A 15,582-nucleotide genomic window follows, 5' to 3' on the forward strand; every position below is an offset into this window, starting at 1 on the left:
GGGGGTTTTTGCCTGCCCCAGCTGTCCGACCCCCCCCCCCTCCCAGCCTGGACAAATCCCAGGGCTCCTGTTCCAGCTGATGACAGCCGGTGGGTGGTGGGCTGCAACCCACCTCCGCACGTCCCCGTGGCTCGGGACATCTGCAGCGGGCTGCAGGCACTGGGGTGGGTCCAGGCTGCTCCCATCCCCAGGGGAACCGGGCCCCTCCATGGCAGGACCACACCACCCTCCTGCCTCCCTCCGCTGGCTCTTCTCCAGAGCTGTTTCCCAAGGAACCAGCCTCGAGTTTTTGGCTCCCAGGTTCCCTTGATGGGGCACACGCATTTGGGTTGTGGCGAGGGGGCTGCAAGGCTCCCCGGTGTGCAAGGAAGGGGGCGTTTCATGTCTCTGCCTGGCAGCAGCCCCTTCCCATCACCAGTTTAATTTCTTCCAGCTTGAGCTGACCCCCGGGAGTGGAGGAAAAGGGATGCCTGGCTCCACTTTCCCTTCCCAGAGCCGTCCTTTTCCTCTCTTAGCCCCATGGCCTGAGGTCTCCTGGCCCTGCTGCCCCTACAAGGATGGGCTGAAACCCCGCTGAGCCTGGCTCCTTCCCTGGTGAGAGCACGGCGTGGCTCTGAAATGATGACCTGCTCTCGGCAGCATGGCTCGTGCTGGACGTGGCCACGCGAAGTCTGGGCTGGATCCTTGCAAGCACCAGCTGCTTCCACACAGGGGATGTTCAGCCCCCAAATTACGGTGTTTTCCCGGCAATGAGACCAAGAAACAGAAACGCAAGGAAAACAACGAAGTTTTGTTAGACTGGGAAAAAACCCTTCTCAGGACTCCCATGCATCAGGCCGGGGAAGTCCGAGGATGATGCTCCCAGCACCTGCGGCCGCCTCCGCCCCGAGCCCTGAGAGCAGGCAGCAGGGTGGGCAATTTTGGGGCCCAGTGAATTTTCAGCCCCTATCGGGCCCTGGGGACGGGAGTACCCCACGCACTAGGTGACTCTGTGCAATTAATCCCCGGGAATGTCACCATTTACCATCAGTCTTGGCTTTTTCCGGCCTTCCCGGTGCCTCCGGGGTCACTTGGCCTCGGGACGGAGGCAGACCTCCAGCCTCCGCCACGTGGAGGGGGGATGTGGGCACCACGGAGCGGGTCCAGCAGCCTCTCCTTCCCTCCTGCGTGGGGCTTTTGTCCCTCTCCTTCATTGGGAGGTCCTATGGGACGCAGAGGAAGGCGGATTTGGGGACTGCAGAGGGGTTTGGGATCCCTGATGGTGCTGAGCTCCTGCTGCAATCCCCCTACCAGATCGCGGGGCGCTCCCTCAGCCCCGCGCCGAGCAGAATTCATCCTTTAGAGATGCAGAGCAGTGAAAGCTGCTGGGGCAGGCCGGCTTTCCTCCGCGGTGACAGCTGCTTTTTCAGCTGTGTTTCCACAGGCGTTATGGATGCCGCGGCTCGCTACTCGTCCCAGCTGATCGATAAACCGGGGGGATGAAGATCTAAGCGCAGCACCTGTGGGACGGGACGGCTGCTGCCGCCGGGGCAGCCAAAATAATGACTGTAGTCAAAGCATCTTCACCAGGTCGGGGCTGCTTTCCATAAAGCTGGAAGGATTTGTTTGATTGATTCCGCTCCCTTTTACCTCTCTGTCGCGGTTGGAACAGATCAGCGTTTCCATTACCTTGCCGGGGCTGATGGTGAGATAAGCACTTAATGCACACCCCACTCGTGAGATTTCCTTTCTAAAGGCTGACACGGACCCCGCTGTCCCTGGCCACCCTTGGGACTTCCCCAGCCACTGGGGGAGATGGTTTTTGCTGAGCCTGGCACAAGACCCGTCCACCTTCCCCTGGAACGAGGTGGCTTTTAGTCGCCACAACCTACACCCCTGCAGAGAGCGTGGCTGGAAACCTGGAGAGGTGCCATCATCTCCCCCAGAAAGTGGTGGAGGGTTTTTTGGTCCGAGGCTGGAAAACCTTATGGAGGCTCACTCCGAAACCCGGAGCCTGGCACTGGGAGCTGCCCCGAGGTTGTGGGGATGGGCTCATCCCCTGCTCCCAAATGCTGCTGCGAGGTGGAGTCATAAAGAAATGGGATGGAGCAGATGGCTTCACCCTTGTAGGGGGGGAATTCATTCACTGAGTCATGGCCGAGTCCTGACTTCACAAACATCCATCAGGAGCGAAGGCACATCCCAGCTGAGGAAACTGAAAACTGGGCAAAGCCAAGGGAGCTGGGTTGAATTCCTGTAAATCCCTGGTGTTCTGGGCACACCTCTTGATTTTGGGCTCAATGGCTGGTGGCTGGACTGGGGCATTCCCCCTTCCCAGCGCTGGACTGGGGGTGTGGATCCCCTCATCCCACAGTGGGGAAAACAGCCCCAAAGGGAGAGGCTTTCCACCCAAAGCAGCAGCTGGGTGGCCTCGGGGGCTGCAGTGAGTTGCAGGCTCGGGGACCCCAAAGCAGTTCCCGAAGCCCCTAAAATAAAGACAAAAACCTTTTGTCTAGGATGATGACTTCTCTCTGGACAGCTTGGGGAAGGGTCTTTGCTGCTTCCCCCCTTGGGATGCTCTTCCCCCAGAGCTCTCCTCCCCAGACTGTCCCTGGCTGAAGTCCCTGCTCACCCCGGGCATTCCCACGGGTGTGTGACTCATTTCCGTGTCCTTTGGTCCCCAACATCCTGGCTGTCACCGAGCAGCCCTGGCTGAAAAGCTGATTTCACACCAAACTCCTCTGCTGGAGATAACGATCAGGGCTGGGCTGCCTGAGCTGGGTGTTAGCTTCCCCCTCCCTAACCTTGGCCTTTCAAAAACCAAGAGCTGAAAACTCAGAGAAACCCAAGGCACTCCCTGCCTCTAGCTGCACCCTGACTTCTGAGCCTGCAGGCTGCAGGCGCATCATTTCCCAGCAACCTGAAAGGCAAGAAGCAGCATTTATTGGTGGGAAAAAAATAATAACAGAGAAACCCCAAAAGATAAAGTAAGATGCTCATGAAATGCTCTGCACTGGGAGCTGGGGTGAAAAAAAGAGTCAACAGCCTGGGGACTTGTTGGGATCTCCGTGTGCCTCCAGTATTGCTTCTGGGTGAAGACTGCTGGTGCCGTTTAAAGATCTCGATGTTTTTTTGCTTTGGGTGGATTTTCTCCAGGCACAAGAGCCCAGGCTGGGCAGCACTGGAGGGATGCAGGGAGGTGGTGGTGGGGAGCAGAGAACGGCATTGATGGGGACCTCGGCTGGGTCGTGTCCTCGGTGTCCTCTTGTGTCCCCCGGGAGCTTTCCCATAAATGCTTCTGCAAGTGTTTTGGGGGAAGGTGGTGGGAAAAACCTTCCTCCCCTCCGCTCCTTTGGCTAGGCATGTCGTGCATTGAAAAATTAAAGCCAAGGGTTGGTGTGCTAATTTTTTGAATTATTTTCCAGTTTTGGGGCTGCCCGTGCAAGGCTGGGGAGAAGCGTGCTTTGGTGGGAGCCTTGCTCTCGGGCTGGAAATCTCCCCGAGCTTCGGCTGCTGTTTTCCCTCGGTCTGGCAGAAGATGTCAGTGCTGCCCAAGGAACAGCTCGCTCCGTGCCCGCTCCTCCTGCCCATCACCCGCCTCGGGCCCTGCTGGGGACCCTTTGGGGTTTTTGGGGGGCTGGAGGAGATGGGAGGCTCCAGCCAGCCCCACAGCCTCATGGCCCTGTCCTTTGGAGACCCCAGGGGGCTCCCAGCCCCATGGGAACCATCCGGGAGTTTCTTGGGATGGAGGAGGTGGAAGGGATACGTCCTGACCCCGCATCCCGTTGGGTCCCACCAGCACAGGAGCAGCCCTGCTGGGGATGCTCAGCACGGGGGAAAGCTGCTCCGTCCTGGGGAGAGAGATATGAAAAGGGATACGGGGGTAAAAGAAGCAGAGGATCCAAAATGAAAGCTTCTGCCAGGCACACGTGGAAAAGAGGAGAAAATCCTCAAAAGAGCGTTGACAAGTCTGGAGGCTTCTGGGACCTCGGGTGACCAGAAAAGTAACACATCAAAGACCCCGCGTATGCCTGAAGACAGATAAAAACTCGGAGCCAAAATGTTCCATGAATATTTAACTGCCATCAATATTTAATTAGGAGATAGAGAGAGAGATTAAGAGCAAGGATACCCATCCCCTGCGTGCATGCCAGTGCTGCTGGGCTCGGGGCAGAAGTTGGGGTGCAGACACCCTGAGGGAAGGGGAGAAAAGTCCCAAAGGCAGAGAAGAGGCTCAGACACAGCCCTTCCCGCAGCCCGGCTGGGGCATAGCGGGGTGAAGGATGCTGCCAGGGGACACAGCTGGCCCTGGTCCACCCCATTCAGGTGCCAGCTGTGCTGGTGGCAGCGCCAGGCTGTCTGCGGAGGTGCTTTAATTTGATAACAGCCCCTGGTGGCGCGGAGATGGGCGCTGCGGGCCCCAGGGGGATGCAGGGCGCTTCCCCCCTCCCCAGCCTTCATCCCTTTGAAGTCTCCTGCATGCTGTCACAGCAGTTCAGAGGAGCGAGGCGATGAACTGCCCCAGAGCTCGCGGGAAAGGGGGAAGGCTGGGGTGGGCATCCCTCATCGCTGTCATCCCCTCTGCCTGCTTGGGTGGGCAGAAAGAGCGTGCACCGGGGTCTCCATCCTGCCCAGGTGACAGTGACAAGGTGTGGTGGGGCAATGACCCCCCTCCCTGCTCCTCTTTTCCTTCGTGGGACATTAAACCAGGGCCACTGAAGTCCCCAGGACAGGGTCAAGGAGGGGGACACTTATGGGGTGCATCCCTCCTGCACCCCACAGGCTAGCCTTCGGGCTGCAGCAAGAGCTGGGGTCCCAGCACAGATCAGCCCTGGGCTGTGGGGACCCCCTCAGTGCTCTGGGCTTGGTTCCCTCTTGGGCACCTCCCCAGCACCTTCCTTGCCCAGTGGCTCCATGTGCAAGCCATGAGGGGGTCCAGACCCAGTACCTTTGGGGATGAGGGTTTGGGGCTGGGACCAGACCAGGGACACACCGCACTGCCCCATCCCTGCCGTCTGTCCCGCTGCCGGTCCCCATGCCCCATCCTGCTGGGTGCTGAGCCGTGGCAGCACATCCTCATGCAGCCAGTGGCATCCCTAGGGCTTTAACCTGGGCTTTGTGCCCACCGTGATCCTCGAGCATCTCTTGAATACCGCCAAGCATGGGGCCACTCCACCTCCGCTGGACACCACCACCTGAACAAACCCACCCACCAAGCATGACGAAGGCTCCTGGACCTTGCTCTTGTCCCCACCGACCCCAAGCGGTACCCGCAGTGTGCAACCAGCACCACCCCACCCAGCCCCACCGCCTCCACCCACCGCACGCCCTGCCGCCACCCGCCGCGGCGCCCGGGGAGGACGGATGGATGCAGAAGCGCTGGGCTATAAAATTGCTTCTCATGCAGCCCGTCGGCCGGGGGAAGCTGCCAGCAGCTCTCCTCGCCTCCTCGGGACCTGCCGGGCCGGCGATGCGGCGGTGACGGCTGCTGCTCCCCCGTATCTGGGCCATTCACCACTCGAGACTTTTAGCGCCCCGAGCAACGGCATGTACTGCTGATGAGTTCTTTCTGCTCCAGTAATTACAGTGAGGAATTTGTCGGAACGAGCTTTCTAAAACCTTCTTGTCTTGTTCTGATTTTACCTGGAGTGTAAAAAGTCATTAGTATGGTAAAACGGAGGCTGTGCTCAGCCAGCAAGCCATCCAGATAACACGGTTTACATCCACTACACTCTCAATATGCAAAATAATAATAATAATATAAAAAAAAATAGCTGGCTTTATATTTTACCCAGATGGAGTTTTCCTCGATTGAAATTAGCAGGGTGGGAAGGAAAGCGGATAAGGAGGCAGGGCTGGGGGTGTGCGGGGTGTGCTGCTCTGGCTGGCCACACGCCGTAATTTTGGGGCAGTTTGGGTTTCGTCTGCCTCGTTCCCTCCAGGAGCCTTCTGGTGCATGTGGCATGGTCGGAGCGGTTCCTACAGCCCCAAACCCCTGCCTGGCCCACTCTGTCCCCATGACACATTCATGGCACTGAGCCCATTGCAGCCAGACCCCAAAATGCATCTCCTACGCCCCTACAACCACCAAAACATCACCCAGGTGATTCCGGAGCCACCGAGCATCCCCCAGCCTGCAGGGAGCAGGAAGCAGGGAGCAAAAACCCCTCCTGGCCCCACCACAGCCCGAAAACCTCCTCGTGTGTGGCTCCCGGTCCTCCCAGCCCCTTTTGGCTCCCGCGCCGGTGTACGGGATTTCAGCAGATGTCAGAGAGCATCTGGGGCTGAGCGCCTGGGGAGCTCAGGCTTGAGATGATCCAGGAAAAATAAATAAACAAATAAAAAATCATCTCTGTAGGGAAAAAAAAGGAGCTGAGGTCAGGCGGAGTTGCGAGGCGTGTGCCTGCAGCCTGCCTGATACTTTCAGCCGGCAGCTGCTGAAAAATTAAAAAATAAATAAAAAAATATATATTCCAGCCAAAAAAATAATAACCAAAATTTAACATGATAGAAAAAGTGGTGAGGGGGATTGTACTGAGTGGGTTTTTAGTGGGAAGAGGTGGGTTTGTGAGCCAGAGCTGCTCTGGGAGAAGAGGGATGCGTGATTTCTCCCAGATCCCTCCTCAGTCTCCAGCCAGAGGATGCCACCCGGCCGGGTCCCGCCTCTGTCCCCACTGCTGCGTCACCTCTGCGCGGCTGGGAGCCCCGTGGGAGCCCCCACCCCTGTGGTCCCTGGGGTTTTGGCTGCTAGGAGTGTTGGGAAAAAAGAGATGCTTCTGTCTTGGGCTCTAATCAAAGCGCTTGGGTTTGGATTTAATTAAATGATAAGGTTTTGGGGGCTGCAAGGAAACCCTTTGGTGGGAGCCGCTTGGATTTCAGGGTATTTCCAGCCTCCCCAAAGGCTGCTTCAAAGAGAAAAGTGATTGAAAGGCAGCGCATCCATCTGCCCATGCAAAACCCAAAGCGTTCTGATTTCCTCAGCTTTTATTTTCTTTAATGAACTACTTGACAGAACTCAAACAAGTTTGTGATTTTTTTTTTTTTGATATATCCAGATCCGTCTTGTGGGCCCAGAAAACCCAGGAAAGGGGAGAAGGTTGGACACCAGCATTATTTATGGGTGAAACAGCAGTTCCCCTGCTGGTGTGCCAGGCTGGTATTTCAGTGCTCAGATGGGTATCTGGGAAATGATGTTTATAAGCCAGGATACAGACTTATCCTCTCGCACAACAAAGCTCAGCTTTTGCTTTTCCCCTTCCCTTTTCTCCCACGAGCTGTTGTTATAGGGTGGGCAGACCCCAAATTGACAGGTGGATAAAACCAGGAGCTCTCTGCGCCGGGAGCACGTGCGGCGTAAAAGCCTTAACTGGCGATTCCCAGAAAGAGCAATGAAATAATTCAATGTGATTTGTGTGAGGCCGGTACATCGGAGCCAGGCTGGCACCAGGGCTTGCCGCAGCAGGGGGATTTGGGTTTTGGGGTGCTGCCAGACCCGGCTTCAGCTTTGGTGGTGGGGAAGAGCAGCGCTCATCCGGCTGCTGGCTTTATTTAGCTGAAAAAAATGTGGGTTTGGGGTTGGTGGGGGAAACAAGACACCAACCCAAGGTTGAGCTCCAGAGGGTTTGGCCAAAAAAAATAAGAAATCAGAAAAAAGTAACCCTGTGCGGATGGCTCTGTGCTCCCGGGGTGGTGGTGGGGGGGGGATTCGCTTTGGGCTCCACCTCTCCCCCCCAGATCTCCCCCAGCCGGGGGGTGAACGCCGACGAGCCCCATGCCTCTCCTTTCTGCAGAGCCTGTGAAGAAATGCAGCGTCATAACAGCGGCGACCGCAGCGCAGGGGAGGTGTGAAGAGACGACAAAGGAAGGAGCACCTGCCCGGCAGGAAGCGGTTTGCAGAAGAAAGCACAGCACCGCGACGTGGGGGCGGCTTGAAGCCCCGCTGACAGCGTTTTTCCTCTCCCCGCCGTCTCCGGGTGGCTCTAGGGAATTTTGGGTGGTTTTGCGGGGCTGGGATGGGATTTCTTTTCTCCCCCGACACCCTCCGAGACCCTTCTGCACCCTCTGGGCAGTGTTAGGGCTCTGGGAGTGGGAGAAGGGAGCTGAAGTGGCTGGAGAATGCTTCCAGCTAGACACCGAGACACTTTGCATTCTCACATTGTTTCCAGTAATAAACTCAGGTTATTACAAAAATCTATTACCATCAAAAGATGCCGATAAACCTCCAATCCTTCTGCGGCGAGGTTTTAATATTCCTCCTGGAGAGCTTTCCGCTCTCCGTGGCACCGGGTCCTTATCTTCCATCAGCCCACCTGAGCGGGCTGCGCTGCTATCAGATCCTATTTGGCATTTGTTGGGGTTGGTTTTTCATTTTAATCCCCAGTTGATTTCTTTTTTAGTGTTCCTCACTTTCTGGCTCCTGCTGGACATCGGGGCACAAAGGGCCATGGGGTTGTGTGCGTTGGGAAACCAAACCCACAGCCTGAACCCCATTAATTACAGAGATTTTATTAATAGAGAAATTATCTGCTGCACTGGGAAAACAAACCCACAACCCAAACCCCATTAATTATGGAGATTTTATTAATAGAGGAATTACCTGCTGGCAAAGTGCGGGACTCCAGCCCTGGGGTGTGGGGGCCCCTGCAAAGAGCAATGGTTTTGGGGGGACACTGCACCTTGAGCAGGGCTGGAGGCAGAGCGAAGGGAAATGGGATTTGTCACCAGTTTCTGACAGTGTTTAAAAAGGGAGAAGAGGAATTTGTTTTGGGGTAGTTGGAAACTGCTGCTGGTCTGTCCCCCCCCGCCCTCCCAAATTGCCAGCAGGTTGAAGGGAGGTAGAGAGCGGCTCAGCTCGGTGCCTGCAGACACTGCAAATGCTGAGTTATGTGGATTGGGTGGGGATCATCAGGACAAGGCTATCTCCCGAATTTCCCACTTCCAGACACACAGTTTCACATTTGGAGGGAGGAGGGATCCTCTCCCCACAGCAAAAGCCAGACAAATGCCCCCAGCTACACTGCTGGTGCCAACTGCCCATCCTTCAGCAGGGAAACCATGGTCCCCTGCACAAAATGGGAAAATATTCATCCTGGGGAAAAAAAAAATCATTTGTTGTTATATACTGGGGCTTGGTGGGAGTTTATTTCCTTCTACATGAGACTGTCTGTCCTTCTGACACGGGGAAGCACTTGTGGATGTGATGGGCTCCCAGCCAGCAGCAGGAGAAGGGTAAGTGCAGGGCACCAGGGCACGGTTTCTCAGCCTTTTCCATTTCCAAGCCTTCATTTTCCAGCACAGGGGAAAAAAACCCTAGTCAATATATTTATGAGACCTATGAAACCTGCGGGCCGCAGGGTCAGGACGGGCACGCAGCGCCGCGTTAATGCTTTGCTGTTCCTCCTCTTAATGCTCTCCGTGCCCGTGCCTCCCTGTGGGCATCCCAAAGCCAGCCCGCAGCGAGGGGAGGGCTCGGGGCTGCCGGGAAGCACCGAGCTGCTCCTACCGCCCGCACCAAAGCATCGGCAAGTGCTGAAGTGGCAGAAGATGCTGAAGGAGCAGAAGCTGCTGAAGGAGCAGACGCTGCTGAAATCCCAAGCCGCCTACAACATCGCCCGTCGCACGCAGGGGAAGACAAACCCCGGGTCTCCCTGCTATGGGATCAGCTAGGGTCAGCCTTAGGGGTGATGTCCCTGCCATAACGTGACCCCCTCAGCTGGCCCCAAAATTTCTCTTGGGGAGATGCTCCCAAGGCTTTCCCTTGGCTTTCCCAGGGCCTTTTCCCTGGATAACAGCACCCAGAATATTCCTGGTCTCCAAAGTGAGCTTGGAGCAGAGCATCTCCGTGTGCAGAACGATGGAGATGAGGGGTAAGGACATAAAGAAATAAGGAGATAAGGAATAAGGAAATAAATAGGGTGTAAGGTATAACGAAATAAAGAAATAAGGAAATAAGGAATAAGGAATAAGAATAAAATGTTAAGAATAAAGCATTAAGAATAAGGAATAAGGAAGGAATAAGGAATAAGGAATAAGGGATAAGGGATAACAGAAAAGGGATAAGGGATAGGGAATAAGGGATAAAGGATAAGGAATAGGGAACAGGGAACAGGGAATAGGGAATAAGGAATAGTGAACAGGGAATAAGGAATAAGATAGACCCACTCCCAGCCCCACGGACAGGCACTGCCCTGCTGTTGGACAGCCTGAGCCCAGCGAATCCTCCTGTAGCCAGGTCTCGGGGTGCTGCAGGCGCAGCGCAGGGTGCTGGGGGCTGCCAGAGCCACTGCTCGCTTCCAGCCCAGGTAAATGGGAGGCTGGGATGGAGGCTTAAGTGAAAAATTGCCTGCTTTTTAGTGGCATTAAAAATAGCCGGCTGGCTCCTGGGATGGCACTAACGCTCTGCCAGGTCTGGCTTGCGGCCGCGCTGATAACTGCGGCGCCGGCGAGTTCTCCGGAGGGCTCAGCGCCGGCAGACGGGGAGCCAGCGAGCCCCCAGGGCTGCCGCGGTGGGAGACGGTGGTGGTGGGGGGCCTGGGCCAGCGTCAGACCCCGTCGGACCCGGGGGTGCATCCCCATCAGGGGCTGCTGCTAATTACCGCTAATTGCAGGGCCCCGCAGACGCGCCGGGGCAGCTGTTTGGTACCTCTCGGAGATGTCTCCGGTGCTTTTGGAATATCAGATTGCCAATAAAAGCTGTGCAGAGTGCCGGAGGCAGCTCCTCGGCTCGATGCCGTGTTTTTATGCCCCGATTCGGGTGCTGGGTCCAGCTTGGGGCTGCGATAGCTTCGGTGCCACGACCCTGCGCAGCCAGCAGCAAGTGCTGGGCACGGCAAAGGCTTCACAGGCAGCGGGGCTGGAAACCTTCCTGCCCCTCGGTTAGTGGGAGAGACAGCTCAGGGCTCGTGTCTTGCACTGGCTTTAGGTTTTCCTTTCAGAAAACCAAGAAAATAAATAAATAAATAAAGCAACGCTGTGAGCCGCCTAAGGGGGAACCCCTGCGTTACTCCTCCCTCCTTTTTGGGGAGAAAGATGCTCAAAGGGGTGAGAAAAGGGTTGGACCCCCCTAACCCTGTCCTTTCCACCCTCCTGATCATCATCCAGTGCACGAATTAAGTGTTGAAGCTTCTCCCTCTGGTGGCCGGGGGCTGCTCCCAGTTAGGCGGGTGCTGGTCCCAGCTTGGGGGGCTGCAGCCCCCGAGGAGGATGGAGGCCCGTGGGGCTGGGCAGGTCCGTTTTGGGGGATTTCTCTTGGGATTTCCCCAGAGCTGACTCAAATCATCGCTGTGCACTGGACACGGCTGGTTTTGGGATCCCCTTGCTCAGGGCTCAGACACAGCCCTGGCATCTCAGAGGCGAGTTATTAAGAGGGGTAGTGCAAGGGGGTGCCACCTGAATTAATTGGGATGATAATTAATTAAGATCACTAATGGGTGGGGCTGGGCAGGTGCTTTCCCTGCAGAATAACCCTGCTGGGGGGGATTTCTGCCCCCAGCCCCTGGCCCAGCCCTGTGTCTCCCCCTGTCCTGTGTCCCCCCACCCTGGGAAGGGCTCTGGGGACCGTCCTGATGGTGCTCAGCACCTGCACCGAGCCGACCCAGGGCCTCTTGACAGCTTCTGGAGGGGGAACATAAATCTTTCAAGGCTGAAAATGTCTTTTGTTTTTTTTTCCATTCTGGGTGAGGAAAATGGATTTTTTTTGCAACTCCCTTCAATGTCACTGGTAGCAGGAGACGCTGTTGGTACACCGCAGACCCCCTCGCTGCCCAGCCGAGCGGAAACTTGCTGCCTTCCCCGGCGTGAACTTTGGATGCTTTTTCTTTTCCTCGTTGCCTCGTTTGTTTGGGAGAATTTGCAGCACCCCCACTTCAGGGCTGCCCTGAGCTTGGGCAAAACCAGGGGTTACGGGCAGCTCCGGGGTGGGGAGAGATGGACCCTGGTGGCTGCATTGTGTTTTTTGGGTTGTTCTCTGCATGCTCTGATGTTGTAAAGTCGATAACTTCACCCCGGGTGATGCCTGGTGATGTGGAGAGGGAATTGTGCAGCTTTGGTGCCACGCCGTCCCCTGGGACAGCCCTGGGCTCCTGCACTGCAGCCCGTAGCGGCCACCAAGCACAGCTCCTCGGCTCCGAGAAGTGCATTAAAAAGATGCTGCAAAGTTAAAATTAAATCATCTGCTGCCGGGCTCGCAGACAGGGGCTGAAACCCAGGAAGGCACCAGGGAAAGGGCAGAGGAAAGCTGGCAAAGGGGGTGCACCCGTGCTGATTTGGGCATCCCCCGCAGACCGTGAGCAGGGCTGAGGCAAAGAGAGGTGACAAAGGCCACCCTGCCTGCCGGTGGCAGGGTCTCAGCCTCTTCACCTGCCTCTCGCAGAGCCCTCGGGGCTGTTGGAGCCTGCAAAGCGTGGGCACGGGGCGCTGGAGCAGGCGGGGAGCAGGCAGCGGGCAGCAGCTCGCGGTGGAGCTGAGTGCAGGGAGCCTGCGGTCTTCAGCTGAGTTATGGAAATGCATAAAGGGAGATGTTATTTGAAAGCTCTGGATCACCATGCTTATTTTTTTTTTTCCTTTTGGCCTGTGGCTCAAAGCTGCAGTGAAATGTGGAGATGGATCAGGCAGCCGCCAACATGTGAGAGGAGGTGGTGCTGGGTGCATTGCTCAGATGGCCTCTGGGAGGGTGGAGGAGCCTCCGTACCCAGCTCCAAGAAGGGATGTGATCGCCCATCAGACCTCAGCTTGGTCCAAAAAGGCTGTGCTGGGCCCCCCCAGGATGAATTTTCCCCATCCCAGAAGGTTTTGGGGCCCCTCCTGCTGCAGACCAGCCCCACGTCCAGCCCTGTTTGTAGGGTGGATGCAAAGGGCGCATCAGGCACGGCACTGAAGACATCGGGGGCTTAATTGAGATGTGAACACCTTTTAGCCAAATACTGAATCATCTTTGGCCAGATACTGTCAAGGTCACAAGTGCTCTGCTCAGAAACCGCTGAGCTCCGAAAGAAACTGTTGCCAGAAGTCTGAACCGCCGGCTTTTTCCATGAAACCATTAGCCTTTCCCTCCTGGCCCCTAAGAGACAGCCTGTAACGGGTCCCAGTGGAAAACAGCCCCTTTCTCCTGATTGTTTCCCATCTTTTCTACTACACCCTGGCTTTCTGGGGGCTTTATTTGCTTTTCAACAGCTGCTGCACATTGAGCAGTGAAGGATGCTCTGCAGAGCCCAGCGCTATCACCGTGTCGGATCCCAGCGCCGTGCGGGCAGCTCCAGCTCCTTTTTCCCGACACCCCCAGCCCCAAACCTGGCTGGGCAGGAGGGTGGATAAAACCCCACCTTTCACACCCCCCCCAGTCCAAAATCACAGCCTCCCCTGAGCCCAGCGGGGCTGCCGAAGGGGTTAATCCACTTTGCGCACAAACAGATGGGAAAATGTTTCCCTCTAATGCTGCTAAATAGGCTCCTGAAAAATGCATGGCCCTAAGTGGTCTTGTAGGGCTTTCCCCCCCCTGGGGAGGGTCGGGACAAGCTGCAGAAGCGGAGCTGGGGAGGGGAACAGCCCAAATCCCTAAGGGGGGGCTGCTAATGGCACCAAGCAAAGGGTTTCGTGGGGTTGGGCTCCAGATGGGACCAGGTGCCCCCGGGACAGCGGCGTGGCCATTAGCGGGGTGGCCATGGACGAGTTAGCAGCTGCTCCGTCCTGATCCCGCTGGACACACAAGCTGGGCAGGCACTGGGGGGGCTTGGGGAGGTTTTGAGGGGGAGAACCGGGCTGTGGTGCCCCCCCGGGGCTGTGTTGGATGGCTCATTGCTCACAATTAGCAGCTCCAACACCCCCATTTATTGAGGTCCCCGGGAGCAAACACCTCTGCGGTCACTGGTCAAAGACCCTTTGCAGGGGACGGGTGGTGGCGGTGGGGAGATCCGACGAGGCTGCGGGTGCTGAGCTGGTCTCCGTCCTTCTCCTAGCACTTCCCCGTCCCCGCCGAGCACAGTTGTGACAGGTCCAGCGAAGGGGAAAGGGAAGCCCTGCTCACCGCCGGGGCCTCTCGCTGCTCAGCTGGCGACCGCCCCGTCCCCAAACCTGTCCCCATCCCCACGGGGCCGGGCAGGTGGCAGAGGGAGGACACCGAGCCGTGGGTACGGGGTCCTCCCCCGGAGAGGGCACAGCGGCTGCAGGGAGGGAGCCGGAGTGGGATGGGGAGCATCGGGGGTGTGGGGTGGTGGAGGAAAGGGGGGGATGGAGGAGAGGTGGGGACTGGGGTGAAGGGAGGGATGGAGGGGATAGAAGGCCCTTTTTAATCTTCATCCCCACCAAGCATCCTTTTTCTTGTGGTTCCTAGCTGAACCCATCCTAATGATGGCCACAATCCCCTGGGGGGCATGTGGAGGAGCAGGGCTGGGGGTGCTGTGACACGGGCAGGTACGGATTTGGGGGACACAGGGTGGCACCCCCGAGGTGGGACAGCCAGCAGTGGGTGCTCGGTGCTTTGGGGACAGGTTGGAACTGACGGAGCTGTGAGCTTGTCCCTGTAGCACCAAGGACCCCCCCCGCCCCGCCCCGCAGCCCTTATCTGATTAGGGACCGGGGGAGCCTCCGGAAAATTGACCTGCCTGAGCTGAGCCAGCGAGGGGGGACTGGGAAACCAGAGCAAATGGGCTCTTCTCCTCCTCTTAAGTGCTTTTCCCTGTCTGTCTTTCCTGCTTGGCCAGAGAGGCAGGGAAAGGGGGGGGAGAGAGGGGGCGATGCAGGTTGTGATGGGCTGGAGTGCCCCGGTGGGAGCGTGGGGACGGGCGATGGGGACAGTGCCCTGTCCTGGGGACACGCCGCCACCCTCCTGCAGCCTGCGTGGTCCCGAACAGGACCACGTCCCCGGACAATATAGGGGGAAAGAGGCTGGAAAAGAAGGGACCCTGTATTTGTTTCCTATATGTAATATATGTATGTATGGTGATGGGGTCTGGGTGGGCTGAGGTAGTAATTACCCTACAGCGGGTCCCTTTGTGGGCTGGGGTCGCTCACACCCGCCCCAAATCCCCACTGATTGCAGCTTCTGAGCTATCTGGAGATGATGAACACCCCAGTGAGTGTGCTTATGTTCCCCGGGGCTATAGGTCTGTCTCCTTGGTGCCGTGGCTCTGTGTGCTGGACATCGCTCCGAGGTCTCCCGCGGGCTCTCCTGCACCCCAGGCACAGCAGGCACCTGGGCAGAGGGGTGCTAAGCCCCCGGGGGGGGCCTCGGGATGAGGCTTTGGTGATGGGCAGGACCCAGATGTCACAAAACCAGATTTTCTGGATGCCAAATTTCCTTTTCCTTAAGGCCGATTGCATTGCCTCTGATTTTCTGGCCTCTGCCGATTCCGTCGAAGACTTGTTATTTGATTTAGGTGATGCAAATCCCCTTTCCCTCTCCGAGGTGACAACAAAATGACACCAAACACGGGCTGGTCCCCACCTGGGGATGTCCCCGGTATCCAGCACCACCCCGAACTGTGCCTCCCCCCACAGCCCAGCACTGATTTCGGCCGAATCTGCGCCAGGGTTTGTCTTTGGGGGAAAAAATAAATAAAAAAAACAAAGAGCAAGGGAAGAAAAGAAAATCTATTGCTGGCCTTGCCG

At 57.1% G+C, this 15,582-nt stretch overlaps 1 long non-coding RNA gene across 1 annotated transcript; it reads left to right on the forward strand.

The window, feature by feature from the left end:
* The first annotated feature begins 11,439 nt into the window (after positions 1-11,439).
* On the forward strand, positions 11,440-15,582 carry LOC308180999. Its single transcript, XR_013941271.1, has 2 exons — positions 11,440-11,774; positions 12,561-15,582. It is a non-coding gene; the product is annotated as an uncharacterized lncRNA (long non-coding RNA).

Source organism: Anser brachyrhynchus (assembly GCF_964034855.1).
Source record: "Anser brachyrhynchus genome assembly, chromosome: 20".
Lineage (NCBI taxonomy): Eukaryota > Metazoa > Chordata > Aves > Anseriformes > Anatidae > Anser > Anser brachyrhynchus.